Raw genomic sequence first — 19,454 nt, forward strand, 5'->3', positions numbered from 1 at the left:
TATCCCTGTGCCTCCCCCAGAAGCCACCTCTGACCCACCCCCATGCATGGAGCCTGGCCCCTCACCAGGCTGGCTCCTGTCCCCCTTCCCAGCGCTGTGCTCCTTGCAGCAAGTGTGTGCGGCAGTCACCTGGGCACCTGCCCCCACCTGGGTAGCTGTTGGCATTTAGGAGATGCTCTGTAAGTTTTAGACGTATGGATGAAGGAGTAAAAGGTTCAACTACAAGTTGACATTTATGTTTGCAGCCATCAAAAGTTAGGTCTACGAAGAATTTTTAGTGACACAGAAGATGCTCAAGATGTAGTGATAACAGAATACTGGCATACATACATGTCACGTGTGTTGACCAAACTGAGTCGAAGCCATTACATATAATCTTATAAAAAATAACAGGGAGCGGTGAAATATTAACAATGGTTTTCCCTAGGGAGTGAGACCCAGTGATCCTCTGTGTGTGTGTATGTATATGTGTGTATGTGTGTGTGTATGAGTGTGTGTGTGTGCATATGTGTATGCACGTGTGTGTATATGTGTATGAGTGTGTATATGTGTGTATGTGTGTGCATATACGTATGTGTGTATGAGTGTGTGTATGAGTGTGAGCATATGTATGCGTGTATGTGTATGCATATGTATGTGTGTGTGTGGTGTGTGTGTTTCTGTGCATATGTGTGTATGTATGTATTGTGTATGTGCCTCTCTACGTGTGTGTGTGTGTACATATGTATGTGTGTATGAGTGTGTGTGTGTATGTGTGTGTGTGTGGTGTGTATGTATATGTGTATGTTTTCAAAATTTTCAGCAATAAGCATTTATGAACTTTTCAATCATAAGAAGTGTACTTTCCTTTTTTTTTTTTCTTTTTAAAAAAAAAGATGACTGGTAAGGGGATCTTAACCCTTGGCTTGGTGTTGTCAGCACCACGCTCAGCCAGTGAGCCATGGTCTGGCCCTAAGAAGTGCATTTTCTAATTAAAGAAGTAAAAGCATGTTGCTGGCAGCAAAATGAAACTAATTTAAACCTTCTGGAAAGTACTTTGGTGCCAAGATCCATAAAAATATCTGTGTCTTTGTTTTACCCAGTGGTTTAAGTTCTGAAATAAGTAAACAGTCCTAAATATGTAACAAATAAATAAATAAATATGTAAGCATATAGGAATTATTATACAATTGTTTATATCGATATATCATTTGATACCATACTACATGGTGGTCTAAAGGATCGTTTTTAAGGCTATAACTGAGCTTTACATAAACAATGTAGGAGACACTTTTGGTAATAATTTGAAGTGGATGCAAAAAGCAAAATATAGGCTTCCCCACCCCTCCTGAGCCCCATCCAAATCAACTGCCCTGTCCAAGGTGAGGAGAGCTGGCTGGGTTTGCCATGCCAGGGAGGGGTGGGCAACCCATGCGCTCCTGCCGGACAGAAGGAGGGTCCTGGGCACCCTCTGGTGCTCACCTTTCTGGGAGACACAGAAGGCCTCTCCTCTGCATGGTAGGGGTTCCCCAATCCCTCCAACCAGGGCTGTGTTCAATCTGGATGCATCAACATGGCCAAACCCCTTCTCTGTGGCCACCAGTCAGTCCTGGTGCTGTACCAGGTGTGAATGTTGGCACCAGCATCCCTGCCTCCAGCACTAATAGGGAGGGGCAAGGTTGACACTGGGCACAGCCCTGTGCATGAACAGGGGTCCCTTTACCTGCCCTGGAGGGGAAGTGATGCAGGCACAGCAGGTGCCCAGGAAAGAGTCTGGACAAGAAGGTCCTTCCGTGACTCATTGAAAGAGTAGCTCCTGGATGCTCACCCAGAGTGTCTGTCCCTGCCTGTGGCCATGAGGTCTGTAATGAAAAGGCAGCCCACCACTCATAAAGCCAGGTGGAGCCACTAAAATATTTCCTTTACTGTGTGTATTAGTCTGTTTCTGTTGCTTAGAACAAAATACTTGAAACTGGGTGATTTATAAAAGCGAAATTTATTGCTTACAGTTTCCAAGGCTAGGAAGTCTAAAGACCATCTGGTGGTGGCGACAGTGACCCAGGGGTCTCGCATTGCAAGATGGTGAAAGCAGAGAGAGCAGAGAGAGAGAGCAAGACAGACTCTCCTCTCTCTTCTTTTAAAGCTCTCAGAACCACACCCCTGACCACCATTTTTAATCCATTCACTATGCCACAGTCCTACAATCTAATCACCTCTTCAAGGCCCCACCTTTCAACTACCATAGTAGGATTTCCCACCTCTTAACAGTCATAGTGGGGGCCAAGTTTCTAATACATAAAACTGGGAGACACAATTCAAGGTACAATGAGTTTTGGGGGGACGTAATTCAATCCACTACACTATGTGAGTATATCCTTCCTTTCTTTTTTATAGTAAAGTTCCTTCCTTTCACGAAACGGTACAGTGTGTCAGCAGCTGTCAAATCAATGCCTTCACTTGTCAAAATAAAAAGTTGGTGACTTTACTGGTCCCTCTAAAATTCTTCTTCAAGAGGTTTTGAAGTTTTGAGCACCATGGTGAAGAGTGAGGCCTGGGCTCCCCATTTCCCAGCTGTGGAGCCCCAGTAGTTTCATCTGTTAAATGGGGCAACACTGCATCCACCTTAGAGGGTGACAGTGGGGATGAAAGGAACCAAAGTTTGTGCAACAACAGCACAGGCGCTTGATCAGTGCAATGGTTTGGATGTGTCCCCAAAGTTCAAGTCTGGGAAACTTAATCCCCGTGTACAACAGTGTTGGAAGGTGGGGCCTTTGAGCAGTGACTAGGTCACAAGGGCTCTGCCTTGTGAATGAATTAATGCAGTTATTGTGGGAGTGATTAATGCCATTATCACAGGAGCGAGTTAGTAATTGTGGGGGGGGATTCTTGATACAAAGGATTGGTTTGACACCCCTCCCTCTGTTGCTCCCTGCTCTGGTGCCCTTCTGCCTTCTGCCATGGGATGACACAGCAAGAAGTTCCTCACCAAATGCCGGCACCTTCATCTGGGACTTCCCAGCCTCCAGAACTGTGAAAGATAAATTTCCTTTCTTGGTAAATTACCTAGCCTCGGGTATTCTGTTACAGCAGTGCAAAACGGACAAAGACAGTGTGATAAGTGTCTGCTGTCATGACCAGCCTGCCCTAAAAGAGTCCACAGAATAACTAGGATGTTGGCTTTTGTTTGTTTTTTTGCAAAAATTGTGGGACAGCTGTTTCAAAGGCTGAGCTAATGGATGCAAATTTCCCACTGTTCCCAAAATTACATCCTATTCAAGGATCAGATGACAAGCTTGGGTGTTGATTCTGTCTGGAGGAGGAAGCCTGGGACTTCATACAAGAAAAACAGCCCTCCTCATGCTCCCAGGAACCCTGGTGCTGCTGGAATCCATGCTGCACAGGAAGACGGCCACTAGCCCAGCTGAGTCCCCAGGGAAGAATCCAGAACTGTGTTGTCAATAGGAGGGAGAGTTCACATGGGCATGACAATCCACACAGGCACCTCTGGTTCTCAGATCCAAGACTGATGGCATCCATTGGTCTGAGTGGGTGGTCCAGGTATGTGAGCAGTGGTCTGTGCAGTCATTTCCTGGGGCTGCGGTAATAAATCATCAAATTGGGTGGCTAGAACAACAGGAATTTATCTTTTCCCCATTCTGGAGGCCACAAGTCCAAAATCCAGGTATGGGCAGGGCTGTGCTCCCTCCAGAGGCCTCAGGGCAGGATCCTTCCTGCCTCTTCCAGCTCATGGAGGCTCCAGAGGTTCCTTGACTGTGGCCATGTCACTCCAGTCTCTGCCTTTGTCTTCATGTGGCTTCTGCTCCCCATGTGTCTGTGTCCAAATGTCCCTCTTCCTTATAAGGACACCAGTTGCTGGACTAGGGCCACTCCAGCATGACCTCGCCTTACCTTGATTACATCTATAAAGACCCTATTTCCAAAGAAGATCACATTGGCAGGTCCTAAGAGCTAGGCTTGAGCATAACTTTTGGAGGACACGATTTCACCCACAGCAGTCTGCATAGCCTGGCCTTTCATTCTTTCATGGGTACAAAACTCATCTCAGTCATCAGAGCATGGGCATCCTAACAGCAGGATCAGGAATGAGGCACGTCCCCCAGCCCCTGGCACCGTGTCCAGCACTGGGCAATCAGTGAAGCCAGGGCTTGGGGGTGGTGAGGACAAGGACAGGCCCCCCACCTACTAGAGATGTCCAGCTTCCTGCCCTCTGAGCCACGGGCAACACCCCACCTGTTCACCGTGGGCCCCTGCGTAGCTACAGGAGGCTTTGGCGGGCTTTGGGGACATGTGGCCTCCTAACTCCTCAGTTGCAGGCCGGGCCATATTTATGTCTTTACCAGCTGCTTCTTTCTCAGTTTGCCCATTTCCTGGTGGGATCAAGGAATTCTACCTCTTCAGAAAGAATTCTTTGTGAAAGAAGAAATGAGCCAATGTTGGGGATAGGAGAGGTGAGGGGAAGGCGATAGCTCCAGAAATCCTGCAGGCAGGTGCCCGCGTGTGCGACCTTCCTTAAAAGCGAAATAAAATCCATAGGTTTTTCAATCAGTGGAGTTGTTTCAGATCTTTCCAGCTCCAGAGAACCGTGATGGGAAGCCCAAAGCCTGCAGTAGATAGTGCTGACCCCAGCCCCACCCTCCCAGAGGCTGGCCTCTGGGAGCTGCTGCCGCTGCGTCCCCACTGCCCTCCCAGCTGGACACCCCTGGCCCAGAACACCCACCCCATAGAAGCTCACCTCCCCTGGGCCCACAGGCGGGTCTGCTTCAATGCTGCCACTCTGGCTGGCAGGGCAAACCCTGTACCTGTGAAGGAACAAAAGAGTGTGAGACCTCATTCCAAGGCAGGGGTCCTCATAAGGGGGTCCTCAGACCAGCAGCCTCAGCATGGCCTGGAGCACAGTAGCACCAACGCCAATTCTCCTGCTCCACGTGGAGCTGCGGGATTGGATTTTCCAGCATGGGCCTGATGGTCTTTTCACATGGTCTCCAGGTGGGGCAGCAAGTTTGAGAACCTGGGCAACTCTTCATCTGAGGAACTTCCACCTCCAAGGCCTGGAGGTAAACAGCCTCAGAGGCACCGACCAGACGGTGTTGCAGGCTCCTGGCTGCCCGCTGTCTCCGTCGGGCTCAGTCACTCATTCATGCAATGCATTCTTCCCCAGGCACAATTCTGGGGACTGGGAGCTCAATAGTGAAGAACACAGACGTCCCAGCCAGGTCTCACCAATACGCCCATAGTGTTGGTTACTACACCCATAGTGTTGGTTACTAAAATTTCAAGGTACAGTTGATCCTCATTATTCACAAGCTCTGTATTTGCAAATCTGTCTACTCATTAAAATTTATCTGCAACCCCCAAATCAATACTCATGACTCTTCTGTGGTATGCAAGGACATGCTCAGAGCGGCGAAATATTTGAGTCTCCTGCTGTGCATGTTCCCAGCTGGAAGGAACAGGCCACGTCCTGGCTTCCTGTTTCTGCTCAGGCCATAAACAAATGTCTTTTTTGTGGCCTATTGAGTGCCACATATCTCACATTTTTGTGCTTTTTGTTGGTAATTTCTCACTTTAAATATCCCCAAAGCCTAGAGCTGAAGTGCTGTCTGGTGTTCCTAAGCACAAGAAGGCTGTGATGATCCTCGCAGAGAAAATATGCATGTTAGAGAAGCTTTGCTGAGGCATGAGTGATAGAGCTGTTGGCCGTAAGCTCAAAGTTAGTGAGTCAACAATATGTTTTAAATGAGGTGTCTTTAAATAGAAACACACATAAACCAAGGTTATATATTGACAGGTTGATGAAAATGTTATGACCAGAGACTCTCAGGAACCTGACTCCATGTTTCCCTAGAGCAGTGGTTCAGTGTCTGCTAATGCAGTGTTTATAGAGACTTTACAGAACTCTCACGGGTAATGAGAATTGACTGTGTTTCCCTAAGAACTGATAAGTAGATGCTGCCTTCAGGCCCCCTCCCCAGCATCCCCCAGCTGCCCCAGGACCCAGGACCCCCCTCAAGCAGCCCCCTAAGCCAGCTTCTAGAGGGTTAAGACCTGGACAGGCAGGGTGTGCTTGGTGCAGGTCGGCCCAGGTCAAGGTCACGAGGGTCATGTGGTAAGAGCCCAGCAGCTCATGTGTCTATCTAAAATAGCCACAAACCTCAAATCCCATGGACCTCGGAGGTCCAGAATCACCCATAAAATGTCTGGAATTCCCAGGGGCTTTCTGGGCATCTCTCTTGATCTGTGTTGTCCAGGACTCTCCCTTTTGGTGGGAAAATCAGTATTTTCAGTACTTTCTGTAAAAACACAACACAAACAAGGAAACATCCTCCCACTGCAAAGTGTTGATGAGATTTTGTGAAACCACTGGTGGTCCTGAGGTCCCACCAGTTCCCCCACTCTCCTTTTCCCTTTCTTTTGGAATCGTGCCCTGCCTCTGCGGAGCAAACTGTCTCTTCTTCCAGTTCCAGGGTATGTGACAGACACTGGAACTCTGGACGAAGTTGGGTGGAGAAGGAGGTCCTGGATGTTCTCTAAAGATAGGACTTCTCCTGACATCATTGTGGGGTCAAATGCCCCAGGAGGGGGCAGAGGGTTAGGACTTGACAAGGACACAGCTGCCTGGACTCTGCTCCATTGTCATGCGGAGACCAGGATCACACAGAGAAGGGTCCCCACGTGGGAATCCAGGGACTTGGCTGTGAGTCCCACCTTCTCTACTCAGCAGAACGAGAAAGGCCTTGGCTGTGTCATTTCATGACTCAGTTTAGGGAGATCCCACCACTGTCCCAAGACTGGAGTGGTATAAGAATTGGATGGCCCCTGACTCCAGAGGGATCCTTCCATCTAGTTGTGAGTGACTCCCTGCCTGTTACGCACCGTGGACGTGTGAAGGGCTGGGGATTAAATGGTGGGAAAGAGACGAAGCCCCTGGTCTCATGGAGTTTGCATTTTAGAGGGGAAAGAGAGACAAGAGATAAGTCAGAAAATTTCAGGTTTTCTTAAGTTCTATGAGGAAAATGAGAGAGGGACTGCGACAGAATTGCTGGGAGCTGCTTTGGATTAGAATCCCAGGGGTGTCTGAAGAGGTGACAGGAGCCGAGCCCTGAGTGATGGGAATATTTGGGGAGAGGGGACAGCAGGTGCAAAGGCCCTGGCAGGAGTGTTGTGAGTGAAGGGTCTGGTCCAAGACGGGAGGGCGGGGGTGAGGGCCACCATGCAGGGACCTAAGGCCATGGTGAGGAGTTGATATTTTATTTTAAGTGCAATGAAAACCTGGCAGAAAGTTTTAAGCAGGAGGTATCCTAATCTAATCTTTTAAAAGACCACTCTGGCTTCAGGGGATGTGAGGAAGTGGGGGGCTGGTTAAAGGGGGTGCTGGCACAGACGATGTTATGTCTTCCGCTCGTGCCTTCTTGTCTGTGGCTTTCCTATTCCTGGGATTGCAGAGGACAGCATGGGGGACAGTGCAGAACAAGCCACCCCAAACCCAGCAAGGTGAGACAACTGTCACTATTGGCATGGCTCGGGAGGGCTGGGGACACTCACTGAGAGTCTGCACATCGGCCGGGCCTCACTGCTCTTGGGCCTGGGCTGGGATCCATGGCCACAGTGGGACACAGACCAAGCACAAAGTCAAGGGGGCGGGAAATAGGCTCTGCTCATGATGCAGCCATGTTGCAGAGGGAGTGAAGAGTCATGGTGGACGGTCAGATGTAGCAGCAGCTGAGGCCCATCCGGCCCTCACGACACGGCAGCGCAGGCCCTGGGCCTCCTGCACTGCCTCCTCCACTGGCACAATCCTGGGTGCTGGACACAGCAGCTCCAGCGCTCACCAAGGAGGAAGCAAAGGCCAGGGAAGTTAGGCACCTGCTGCTGCTCGGCACCAGCGGTCCTGTGGCCATGGCCTGGCAGTCGGGGGGCTGCGGGGGCAGAGGGCAAGGAGAAGCTCAGCTGCAGACATGGCAAAGTCACCTCCTTCGCATGGGAGACAAGAGCAGCGGGGGAGCCAGCGATGCTCCCAGCCCCGCAGGTGACAGGAGTGGCCAGCAGCTGGGCTGGAACATGGCAGCTCCAGGAAGGCCCAGCTTCTCCACTTTCTGGCCAACCAAAGCAGGTTCGCGGAAAGCTGGGTTGTGTTTCTTAGTTTCCAAAATCTTGCTTTGGCTGTTCTCATTCATCTCCATAGACCAGACCAAGAGGAGGCTGCTCGGGGTGAGGTGTGGTCCTCCCATGAGTCTGAAAATCACCCTCCCCACCCCCAGCCTTCTGTGTATCTGCAGCGGTACCCGAGGCTCTCGCCCTCCCCTAGAGAGGTCTACACTGTCCCTAAAATGTAGGTCCATGTCTGGAGTCATTGCTCCCACCTGCACCTCTGCCCCCTCCATTCCTGGCTGGAGGAAATTTACTTCCAACAACCAAGACTGCCCTTTGCCCCCTTGGGCCCCTCTAGAACCATCTGGCACCAGGACATCACCCACCACTGGCCATCACCCCCATCATCCTCAAATGACCCTGCCTCTGCTCCTCCTGCCATGCAAGTCCAGCTCCTTCCGCTGGTGGCAGAATTTGGTGACCTGCAGTTGTACAACTGAGGTTCTTGCCTCTCTGCTCGCTGGCTGTTGCTGGGGCAGGTCATCCTTCAGAGGGGCTGCCCACATTCCTCATCCACTGACCACGTGGCCCCCTCCAGCAAGAACAGGCAGGTCCCTCTTGAGCTCCAAATCTCCCTGACTTCTCCTGCAGCCTTGTCTCCCCTGCCCAGCAGAGAAAGCTCTCTGCTTAGAGGGCCATATAATTAGATTGGCCCCACCCATTAGTCCAGGATAATTTCCTGATCATAAGGCCTCTAACCTTAATCACATCTGCAAAGTCTCATTAGCCACATAACACAACACACACCCAGACTCCAGGGACATAGACAACTTTGGGGGCCATGCTGCCAGCCACGTAAAGTAAAGCCAGTTTGACGTCAGTGCCAGGCAGGGGCAGGCAGAGAAGAGAAAGCATCCTTTGATTAAAAATACAATTACAGTGGCCGGCCCGTGGCTCACTCGGGAGAGTGTGGTGCTGATAACACCAAGGCCACGGGTTCGGATCCTATATAGGGATGGCCGGTTGGCTCACTGGTGAGCGTGGTGCTGACAACACCAAGTCAAGGGTTAAGATCCCCTTACCGGTCATCTTTTTAATAAATAAATAAATAAAAATATAATTACAAAAAAAAAAAGTATAGGTTACTCAGCAACATGGACCGACAAAAGACCAAGTTGATGATCTGAAAGTCAAGGCAAATTAATAGCCAGAAGCCAGAAGATAAGTCAGGAAGGAACATTCCTTTAGAAGCAGTTACAGAAGAAATAGGGATGGCAGATGGGAATATAATCACATAGTTAATAGAACAAATTTCCTAGAGCTGAATAAAGATGAGAGTGTGCAGAAGGGAACAGCTCCTGACAGCTGAGCATGATCACAATCCCCTCCAAAACACGCCCAGACCTAACCCAGAATGCAAGGCTAAGAAGAACCCATGGGCTCTCCAGAGAGAAAGAACACTCATCTACAGAGGAGGAGCATCCCCTGACATTGGAACTCTCATGCAGACTCTGGGGTTTAGTGACAGAAGAAAAATGCTGTGCATGAAATTCTATACCCAGCAAAATTATCCATCAAATATGAGGAGAAATGAAAGACATTTCCAGGCATTCTGCAGCTCAGAAAGTTTACTTTCCACACAAGCCACTGAAATTTATCCAAGAACATATTTCAGTCAAACAAAAAGGAAGTCCAAGACTTAAGAAGCTGTGGGGAGCTTTTCAAGATGGCGGCGGCTGCGGCGGCTGGCGCACGGAGTAGCTGAGGTGGAAAAGGTGGCCACTGGGCCTCAGGCAGCCGGGAAACTTGTGGACCTTCCTCTCGCCATCTCTTAAGGGAGGACTGCTGCTGCTGACCGGTCGTGGGGGGTGACCGCCACTTTGCCCCCCCGGCAGGAGAGGCTGCCTCATTTACAGGCAACAGCTTTGAAGTGTGGAGCAGGAAAAGAACTGTTTCTTAGCTGCAAAAGCGAGTCTCGAAACAGGGAACACGGCGCCAGGGCTGCTGTGGATGCAGCCAGGATCCCGGAGGCCGGGGCCGCGCTGAAGGTGGCCAGCTGCCCTATTCAGGATTCGAGGTTTCAGGCCGGCATTAAAGAAGATTCCTGGGAGTGCCCGAGCCGCGCCGCGACTGAACAGCCCGAGGCGGCAGCGGCCGAGAACTGGGAAAGGCGGCAAACCAGAGATAGAGAGCGAGCACCCGACCTGGCACAGCACTGTGAGTGATCCCTGGCACAGCTCTGTTCGGGGGGTGGATGCCCATGCGGCTCCCGCCTGCACCACCAGGCCACTCACCGCCCCGGTGCTGCCTTCATTTTCCCAGGTGCGGGCAGCTCCGCCCTGCTCGGCCATCACTGAGCCCTCCCACTGGCTTGGCCTGGCGCCGGGCTTTCCGGAGCCTGCGGACCGACCTCCGCTCCAACTCCCTCCGTGGTTCTCTGGCGGGGCTGGTGGCGGGGGGTGTCCCGGGCCAGTGGCGGAAGGGCAAGGAAGTACGGGCGGGCCGACTGTCACTCCACCATACCCTGGACTCCGGCCCCAGGTAAACTCCCTGTTACTGGGAGGCAGATACCATCTCTGCGGCCACCAGTTTGGAAAAAAGCCTAACGAATTTCTGGTTGGGAATAGTGTGGTAGGAGAGTTCCCAGGTCCGCTTGAACTGGCCGAAGACCAGGCTGCAGGTGGGCGCTAGACTTGGTTTATACTGGGGGGATACAAAGGTGAACAAGACCCAAGAAAGATCTACATAGTGCTACAAAGGCACCCAGAGAGACCGGTCGTCTGTGCCCAGCAGAAACCTGGTAGACTTCCTGGGCGAGGCGGTGCCGAGCAGGGTCTTGAAGGCCCAGCTGATAGACGAGGGGTGCAGAAGACACGCCCCAGCCCAGCACAGTGCGCACAGAGTGAGGAGACGTGCGGCCAGGGAGGCGGAGACTCGGCAGAAACCACACACCCGGTGGGGTCGCCACTGCACGATCTAACAGGCTGGGCCAGAGCACACGGAACAGGGAGAAGTCCTGCACGGGAAGTGAAAGCTCAACAGAGATCACACACCCTGTGGTACGTGATCCACCAGCCCAGCAGAGTCCAAGCTGACCAGAAAGATGGCTCCCCGGAGAAGCCCAAGACCCGAGGCAACCACACACACAAGGCACTAGAGGCCAACTGAGCAGTCACGAAGGGAGCCATACGAAATTGGCAACCACAGCAACATCCTAGTTAGTCATTAGTCTCAAACTGGTGAACTGTGAAACCCCCGGCCACGATGAATAAACACCAAAAAAAAGATACCAGAAATACAAAAAATCAAGAAAGTACACCACCAAAAGTTAATAAATCTCAAACTCTAGATCCTATAGAACAAGAAGCCCTTGAAATGACTGACAAGGAATTTCGAGTGATAATTCTAAGGAAACTGAATGAGATACAAGAAAACTCAGCTAGACATCATGATGAAATGAGGAAAAGTATACAGGATCTGAAAGAGGAAATGTACAAGGAAATCAATGTCCTGAAAAAAAATGTAGCAGAACTTGCTGAACTGAAGAAGTTATTCAGCGAAATAAAAAACACAACGGAGAGTTTAACCAGCAGGCTTGTCGAAGTTGAAGAGAGAACCTCTGAACTTGAAGATGGGCTGTTTGAAATAACACAAGCAGACAAAAAGAAAGAAAAAAGAATCAAGGACATGGAAGAAAATCTGAGAGAGATATCAGACAACCTCAAGCGCTCAAATATCCGAGTCATGGGTATTCCAGAAGGGGAGGAAAATGGAGATTCCATTGAAAACATATTCAACAAAATAGTGGCAGAAAACTTCCCAGGTATAGGAAAAATCACAGATCTTCAGATCCAGGAAGCTCAACGATCTCCAAATGTATTCAACCCAAAAAGACCTTCTCCAAGACATGTCATAGTCAAATTGGCAAAACTCAGAGATAAAGAGAGAATCTTAAAAGCTGCAAGAGAGAAGCGTCAAATCACCTATAAGGGAACCCCAATCAGGTTAACATCAGACTTTTCATCACAAACCCTAAAAGCTAGAAAGGAATGGGATGATATTTTCAAAATACTAAAAGACAAAGATTGCCAGCCAAGAATACTCTACCCTACAAGGCTATCCTTCCGAAATGAGGGGCAAATAGTATATTTCTCAGACAAACAAAAACTGCGGGAGTTCACTACCACAAGACCACCCTTACAAGAAATCCTCAAGGGAGTACTGGGTTTGGTTCCTGAAAAATAACTACCACTGCCATAAAAACCCAAGAAAAATCAAAACCCGCTAGTGTAATAAAAATGGCATTCATGAAGAGAAAACAAGCTAACAAAAACACTGTCTACAACCTAAGGAACCAACAAACACTGAAACCAAACAGTAAATCAGAAAGCAAGGAACAAAAGACACCTAAGACAACCAAACAACCAATAAAATGCTAGGAATAAATCAACACCTTTCAATAAAAACTCTTAATGTAAAAGGCTTAAATTCCCCAATTAAAAGACACAGACTGGCTGACTGGATCAAAAAGCAGGACCCAACTATATGCTGCCTACAAGAGACCCACCTCACCCATAAAGATTCACACAGACTAAGAGTGAAAGGATGGAAAAAGATTTACCATGCAAACAGAAAAGAAAAACGAGCTGGAGTAGCTATTCTTATATCTGACAAAATAGACTTTAAACTAAAAACCATCAAAAGAGACAATGAAGGACACTACTTAATGATAAAAGGACTGATCCATCAAGAAGACATAACAATCATAAATATGTATGCACCCAATGTTGGAGCAGCCAGATTTATAAAACAAACTCTATTAGACCTAAAGAAGGAAATAGACACTAATACCATAATAGCAGGGGACCTGAACACCCCACTGTCAGTATTGGACAGATCATCTAGGCAAAGAATCAGTAGAGAAACACAAGATCTAAACAAGACTCTAGACCAATTGGAATTGGCAGATATCTACAGAACATTCCACCCAACAACCTCAGAATATTCATTCTTCTCATCAGCACATGGATCATTCTCCAGGATAGATCACATATTAGTTCACAATTCAAGTCTCAATAAATTCAAAAAAATTGCAATTATCCCATGTATCTTCTCAGACCACAATGGATTAAAACTAGAAATTAATAACAAACGAAACTCTGGAAAATATACAAACACATGGAAATTAAACAGCATTCTACTTAATGACATATGGGTCCAAGAAGAAATCAAGCAGGAAATCAAAAAATTTCTTGAAACTAATGAAAACAATGATACATCATACCAAAACCTGTGGGATACTGCAAAAGCAGTATTGAGGGGAAAATTTATTGCATTAAACGCTCACTTCAGAAGAACAGAAAGATGGCAAGTGAACAACCTAACACTTCACCTTAAAGAACTAGAAAAACAAGAACAATCCAAACCTAAAGTTAGCAGATGGAAAGAAATCATTAAGATCAGAGCAGAACTGAATGAAATTGAAAACCAAAAAACAATTCAAAAGATCAACGAATCAAAAAGTGGGTTTTTTGAAAAGATAAATGAAATTGACAAACCATTAGCATGGCTAAAAAAAAAAGAAGAGAGAAGACTCAAATAACAAAAATTAGAAATGAAAAAGGTGATATTACAACTGATTCATCTGAAATAAAAGGAATCATTCGAGACTACTATAAACAACTATACGCCAACAAATTTGAAAATCTGGAGGAAATGGATAAATTTCTGCACACACACAAGCTCCCAAAACTGAACCGTGAAGACGTAGAAAATTTGAACAAACCAATAACAATTAAGGAGATTGAAGCTGTTATCAGAAGGCTCCCAACAAAGAAAAGCCCAGGACCAGATGGATTCACAGCAGAATTTTACCAAACATTCAAAGAGGAATTGACACCGATTCTTTACAAACTATTCCAAAAGATTGAAACGGACGCAAATCTCCCAAACTCATTCTATGAAGCAAACATCATCCTGATACCAAAACCAGGTAAAGATATAACCAAAAAAGAAAACTACAGGCCGATATCCTTGATGAATATAGATGCAAAAATCCTCACTAAAATACTAGCAAACAGAATACAGCAACACATACGAAAAATTATTCATCACGATCAAGTGGGATTCATCCCAGGGATGCAAGGTTGGTTCCACATATGCAAATCAATAAATGTGATACACCATATTAATAAACTCAAACACAAGGACCATATGATCATCTCTATAGATGCTGAAAAAGCATTTGATAAAGTTCAGCACTCATTCATGACAAAGACCCTCTATAAGTTAGGTATAGAGGGAAAGTATCTCAACATAATTAAAGCCATATATGCCAAACCCACTGCCAATATCATCCTGAATGGGGAAAAGCTGAAAGCTTTTCCTTTAAGAACAGGAACTAGACAAGGATGCCCACTCTCACCACTCCTATTCAACATAGTGTTGGAAGTACTAGCCAGAGCAATCAGAGAAGAGAAGGAAATAAAGGGCATCCAGATTGGAAAAGATGAAGTCAAACTGTCCCTGTGTGCAGATGACATGATCCTATATATCGAACAGCCTAAAACCTCTACAAAAAAACTCTTGGAGGTGATAAATGATTTCAGCACAGTAGCAGGATACAAAATCAACACACAAAAATCAGTAGCATTTCTTTTCTCCAATAGTGAACATGCAGAAAGAGAAGTCAAGAAAGCCTGCCCATTTCCAATAGCCACCAAAAAAATAAAATACTTAGGAATTGAGTTAACCAAGGAGGTGAAAAATCTCTATAATGAGAACTACAAACCACTGCTGAGAGAAATTAGAGAGGATACAAGAAGATGGAAAGATATCCCATGCTCTTGGATTGGAAGAATCAACATAGTGAAAATGTCCATACTACCGAAAGTGATATACAAATTCAATGCAATCCCCATCAAAATTCCAAAGACATTTTTCTCAGAAATGGAAAAAACTATCCAGACATTTATATGGAACAATAAAAGACCACGAATAGCCAAAGCAAAGCTGAGCAAAAAAAATAAAGCTGGAGGCATAACACTACCTGACTTTAAGCTATACTACAAAGCTATAATAACCAAAACAGTATGGTACTGGCATAAAAACAGACATACTGACCAATGGAATAGAATAGAGAATCCAGAAATCAACCCACACACTTACAGTCAGCTGATCTTTGACAAAGGCACCAAGCCTATTCAGTGGCGAAGGGACTGCCTCTTCAGCAAATGGTGCTGGGATAACTGGATATCCATATGCAGGAGAATGAAACTAGATCCATACCTCTCGCCGTATACTAAAATCAACTCAAAATGGATTAAGGATTTAAATATACACCCTGAAACAATAAAACTTCTTAAAGAAAACATAGGAGAAACACTTCAGGAAATAGGACTGGGCACAGACTTCATGAATATGACCCCAAAAGCACGGGCAACCAAAGGAAAAATAAACAAATGGGATTATATCAAACTAAAAAGCTTCTGAACAGCAAAAGAAACAATTAAAAGAGTTAAAAGACAACCAACAGAGTGGGAGAAAATATTTGCAAAATATATATCTGACAAAGGATTAATATCCAGAATATATAAGGAACTCAAACAACTGTACAAGAAGAAAACAAGCAACCCGATTAAAAAATGGGCAAAAGAGCTAAGTAGGCATTTCTCTAAGGAAGATATACAAATGGCCAACAGACATATGAAAAAATGCTCAACATCACTCAGCATCCGGGAAATGCAAATCAAAACCACATTGAGATACCACCTAACCCCGGTTAGGATGGCTAAAATCCAAAAGACTATGAACGATAAATGCTGACGAGGCTGCGGAGAAAAAGGAACTCTCATACATTGTTGGTGGGACTGCAAAATGGTGCAGCCTCTATGGAAAATGGTATGGAGGTTCCTCAAACAATTGCAGATAGATCTACCATACGACCCAGCTATCCCACTGTTGGGTATATACCCAGAGGAATGGAAATCATCAAGTCGAAGGTATACCTGTTTCCCAATATTTATCGCAGCACTCTTTACAATAGCCAAGAGTTGGAACCAGCCCAAATGCCCATCATCGGATGAGTGGATACGGAAAATGTGGTATATCTACACAATGGAATACTACTCAGCTATAAAAACGAATGAAATACTGCCATTTGCAACAACATGGATGGACCTTGAGAGAATTATATTAAGTGAAACAAGTCAGGCACAGAAAGAGAAATACCACATGTTCTCACTTATTGGTGGGAGCTAAAAAGTAATATATAAATTCACACACACACACACACACACACACACACAAACCGGGGGGGGGTAAGAAGATATAACAACCACAATTATTTGAAGTTGATACGACAAGGAAACAGAAAGGACATTGTTGGGGGGGAGGGAGAAGGGAGGGAGGTTTTGGTGATGGGGAGCAATAATCAGCCACAATGTATATCGACAAAATAAAATTTAAAAAAAAAAAAAAAAAAAAAGAAGCTGTGGGATTCTCCAAACAATGAGCCAACCAGGCTTGGAGGGAGAGGAACATAGCTGGGCAAATAGCTGGTGAAAACAAGCATGGCTGTGACGAGGCCGTATGTCTGAGTTGCGGCGAGGAGCATCCAAGAAGATCGGACTCTGCTGCTCAGTCACGTCATAGGAGGCCAGAGCTCCCATGCGGCCGCAGAAATGGCAGTCGAGGTATCCTTCGGTGCCACGGTGCCTGTGTACAGAAGCAGGTCTTGTGCTGACGAACCTTGTGACCTTGAGCATGTCACTTGACTTCTCTGTGCCTCAGTTTCTTCATCTGCAAAATGGAGCAAATTATAGCACCTACTTCAGATGAGGAATGACTACTTAATATGTCTAAAGGGTATGCGCTTTGCAAATATTATCATTGTTATCCTTATGTGTCCCCTCTAAAAAGCTATGCAGAAAGTCAAGACACAAACCTAAAGCAAATGAAATTATGCACAGTTCTGAGAAGTTAATAGAGTCTCAAGAAAAGCAATCAATACTGCCTTAACTTTTGAAAATTCTTCACTAGGAAGCACAAGTTTAGGTGGTGATAGATTACATTTCAGTCCTCATGGTCCACTCGTGGCTTGGCCCCACAGTGAATAATATCTACATGATCACAATGTGGTAAATGTTGATTTGTTTGTCATTTTAGAGTCACCCTGTGGACAAGTCCTATGGATGGCTCAGTTGCAGTCATAGAGCAAAATGCAGATGTCGTAAATGAACTTCGAGAATGTGGACGTGCCAGCATGGCTAAGGGGGGACATGGGGGCGGGACGTGGAGTTCTCATCTCATGTTGGGGAGTCACAAGAGGCTGGCTCAAGTCAGTACTTCCAGAAATAGAGCCTTAAGTCTTCCTTTTAAAGTCACAAAGGTATCCAGCAGAATAACTAAAAATAATAACATAGCTAAGAAAAATCAAGGGAAGGTGGAGCTGGGGAGGGATGGAGGCGGTGGGGAAAATGGACTCAGCTCCTTATTTTTCTTGCCAAGAGGTCATGGGAGATTGTCTCGGGCTGACCAAGCAGGATTTATGTAGGTGTGTGAGTGCGTGATTCACACGCACAGTTGAAGAGCAAAAAGAAAAAGACAGTTTCTGTGGGGAGTGGGGCGTACAGAGCGGAGAGAGTGCACAGAGGTTAACACCTCCTTTTAGTTTTCTGGGTTGTTTGCATTTTTCAACATGTGCATATTTTACTCTCACAAGTGAAAAAGGGAAGCCTGACACCAGGTACTGCCCCTCCGCCCTGGACAGCCCCAGCCACCCTCTGGCCAAGCGGGGCCTGAACCCCCCACGATCTGGGAGACCGCCATGCCCCTCTTCCAGTGCAGCGGCTGCGGCTCATCTGCCTCTGGGAAACGCCTAGTTACAAACTTTTCAAAGTGAGACACTTAAGCGCAACACAGTTGGCTAGAAATAGCATAAATACATACATATATGTTGCAATATTAAAATAAAAATAAGCGAAAGTGATTCGTATCATGTAGTTTTTCAATTCTACATCCAACGTGTATCCTTCCATTCTACATAAATACCAACAGTATGTTTGCCTGTTTTAAATGGAATATTCCAAAAAACAAGGAGGTCCTCAGAAGCTCAAGGCCTTGGCTCTGCTGAGGGGAGAAGCCCTAGGGTCACTCCCTCACCCTTCCCTGGGCTGGGATCTTCCAGGGCAGAAGTCCCTGCCTGCCCGGAGCAGGACCCTTAAGAGATTCTGCTGGTCTGGGGCAGGTGACACAAGAGAAGAGCCCTTCCCCCACTAGGGGTAGTTGTGTGACATCGGTGTTAGGTATTTTCAAAGTTTGTGTTTTCACTGGCTTGAGGGAGGACCAGAGGCCTCCTCTGGAAGCTTATAAAAGGGAGCTCAGGACTGGAGTCCACCTGCCTTTTTCTGGCTTGAGCACTGCCCCCCGGATCTTACCCCCAAAGCCAAGAGGCCCAGACTCGTCTGTCTCAAGGGGGCAAAGGGTACTGTCCTTGCAGGGTGGCCTCGGCTGTGGTCCTCAGTTCCCTCTGAGAGTGACATCTCCAAGCCACGTTCACTGTCCTGGCACAACAACCCACTGGAAGAACTTCCCCTGGCCTGGGCTCCAGTCCCCCACTACCCACCCTACCATGATGTCGAGACTCTCAAGCTCCGGGGGCTGCTGTCCAGTCAGCAACACCCCACCCCCAGAGGAGACAGTAGTTCTGTCTGTTCTTAAACGTTGTGGGGACAATCACATGGGGCACTTTCTTCCGTGTCTGGCTCTTTCATTCCACATAATGTTTCTGAGATCCATGAGGTTGTTGCATGTGTCAGTAGCTCCTTGCCTTTATCCCAGAGCAGCATTGCACTGCAGGGGTGTGCGGTGAGTCTAAATCCAAACACTGACGATATCGAGGCTTCCTGTGCATGGGAGGCGGAGCAGCTGCTTTGCATTTTTTTACATTTAATTTTTAAAAATTCTTTGCGATTTTTTGACATTAATAGACTTTGCTTTTTAGAGACATTTTTACCGAAAAACTGAGCATAGTACACTGTTCCCATATACCTCCTCCCCCCTTCCACACACAGTTTCCCCTTCATTAACACCTTACATTACTCAGGTGCACATCCTACACTGATGGACCCCTGTGGATACGTTATTATTGGCTAAAGTCCAGAGTATGCATCAGGGTTCGCTCTTGGGGCTGTACGTCCTGTGGGTTTGGACAAATGTACGATGACACATATCCAGCATTATAGCATCATACAGAGCAGTTTCACCTAAAAATAGAGTAGTTGCCCTAAAAATCCTCTGTGCTTCGCCTGTTCACCCCTCCCTCCCCCAACCCCGAGCAGCCACTGATCTTCTCTCTGTATCCACAG

At 46.9% G+C, this 19,454-nt stretch overlaps 1 protein-coding gene across 1 annotated transcript in view; it reads left to right on the top strand.

The window, feature by feature from the left end:
• Positions 1–19,454, top strand: part of GALNT9 (polypeptide N-acetylgalactosaminyltransferase 9) — a 154,820-nt gene that overhangs the window by 40,604 nt on the left and 94,762 nt on the right. The gene's annotated exons all lie outside the window — the stretch shown is intronic.

Source organism: Cynocephalus volans, chromosome 2 (genome assembly GCF_027409185.1).
Source record: "Cynocephalus volans isolate mCynVol1 chromosome 2, mCynVol1.pri, whole genome shotgun sequence".
Classification (NCBI taxonomy): Eukaryota; Metazoa; Chordata; class Mammalia; order Dermoptera; family Cynocephalidae; genus Cynocephalus; species Cynocephalus volans.